The sequence below is a fragment of the Amblyomma maculatum genome, chromosome 8, assembly GCF_055883805.1.
Source record: "Amblyomma maculatum isolate TAMU_Amacu chromosome 8, ASM5588380v1, whole genome shotgun sequence".
Taxonomy (NCBI): domain Eukaryota; kingdom Metazoa; phylum Arthropoda; class Arachnida; order Ixodida; family Ixodidae; genus Amblyomma; species Amblyomma maculatum.
Window position 1 is genome coordinate 50811907 of NC_139351.1, and position 2230 is coordinate 50814136.

Here is a 2230-nt window from a genome sequence, read left to right on the forward strand (position 1 = left end):
TAAGATTAGAGGGACACTAAAGAGAAAACTGAAGTGGACTTGCATCGATAGAATGCCTATTCCTGATTACAAAAAATCCACTTTTACTGAAAACAGAGCTGTTATAAGGTAGTAAAGAGGAAGAACAGAAATACAGGTATCACCGCCATAGCCGAAACGTGCAACTACAAATCACGTGACGAGCTAGGGATCACGGAGGCTGACAAATGCGAATTACGTCGCCCGTTTGAATGCGGTCGTAGGTTTTGTCTCGAATATAATAACACGCTTTTATCATACGTAAACGACGGCGAAAAGACAACGTAAATGTTGCAAGGCAAATACAAAAATATACTTGGAGGCGCATCAGGCGCCCACTTCAGTTTTGGTTCTGTTTCGGCTCAGGCATTTCGTGCGCACTCGGATAGCTTGTTTGGACCTGCAGCGCCTGAATTACGAGCTTGGAGCAGCAGATGCGCCTTGCTTGTTCCCATTCGAGCATTCGGAGGCGCGAGGGAGCGAAATCCGTTGCCGCCGACACCTCCTTCGTTCACACTTCTGCGCCAACATATCGCCGCCGTCGCAGCTTCGACTGCGACCTCACCGCTCGACTGCAGCTACGTACGCCACGAAAAGCATCCATATGCTAAGTACCGAAGGAAAAACGCATTATCATTCAATTGTTCACTAAATCATGGCACATCTGACCAACATAATGCGTCAACAAGACCTTCAACGTGCTACTTGCAGGCATCGTAAACAAAAGGGGCATACTTGCTGCTCATACCAAGGAGAGCGTCGATATATTGCGCTCGTCGCCCGGCGAAAAAAAGGGCTTCGGGTATAAAGTAAAAGCTAAAAATAACGAAGCACCAGAAATACATTACAAAAAGTAAAAACAAACCGATTTGTAGAAAGAAAAAGCAGTACCGGTGAGATTCGAACTCGCCACTGCTTGATCCGTAAAGTTCGACGATAACCGCTCGACTACGCCGCTTTTTTGTTTCTTTATTTCCGAAGTATACATGAACAACAAATGGTCACACTTAATAAAACACTTCAGCTGCCCTTGAGCTGACGCGTGTGAGGTTAAAATTTCTTCAATTTTATCAGGTCATCCAGAACTTGTGCCCACTGTGGTGGGTCAGGGAGCGCGCAGATACATTCCCGTAGATAAACAGCACTTTCAACAAAATTTTCACGTACACTGCGAATGTTAATATCTTCATGCCTTACTTGCATTCGTGTTTTCCACAAGCTGTGGAGGCCTAGAAGCATTATTAAATCATAGGGTACGTCTTCGTTCTCCACCGGTAAAAACCGGATGCCATAAGGGTTTAGTGGCAGCTCTTTTTTAATTGTTCTTTGTAGCACGTCCCAATGAAATACTGCATCCCAGCAGTCTAAGAATATGTGTTCGATTGTCTCTGGCTTCTTGCAAAGCAGGCAGTTTGTCGTCCAAGGGACATAGATTCATTTTTCGTGAAGCACAGGTTTTGACGGGTAGAGTGTTCGAGTGCAACTTAAAAAAGAACGTTTTGGCAGCCGGTCGAAGTGGCATCCTCTTCACTAGTTTTAAAATACCCTGCCCTGGGCCTCCACGGTAAGGCTCCCGATACAAAGGTGCCGGCAGCATGATTTCAACTAGGTCCTTATACAGCTTTTTCTTGCCAACACTGTACAAATATTCAAGGGAAAAACGCACTTCTAACAACTTGTAAGAGAGAACTACCTCGGGCAAATATCCTGCGACAGCACCACGCATGTTTTCACTTGAGGAGACAACAAATCCGGGTAACAGCCTTTGCAGCCGCCCTTGCATGACTGTTCTTAAAAAGGTGTCATTTTGGTCGCGAAGAAAAAAAAAGCGCGATACCACTTGGCGCAGAAACAAATGAATCAAACCGACTGCTCCGATTTTTAAAGAAAGAAATAAATTCGTTCAGCCCGTCTTTACCCAGGTCGAAGTCCAAAGAAAAACCGCAAACACACGATGAATTTTTTGAATGGCAGTTCGTGACGCACATAGAACATTCATTACATACCATATCTTTGAAATCAAAAACACATTGCAGACAAACGCGCGTGAAAAGATTGACAGTTGCCTTCCCTGCCATGCTTCCGCTTTCTCTCGCACTCTTTGTTTCTTCCTTCCAGTGTAAGCTAGGATCGCGATAACATTGTAGGGGCACACCCAGATACTGCATTGGCAAGGAAGACCGTTGCAATCGGGAGAAAGAAGCCGGTTCAG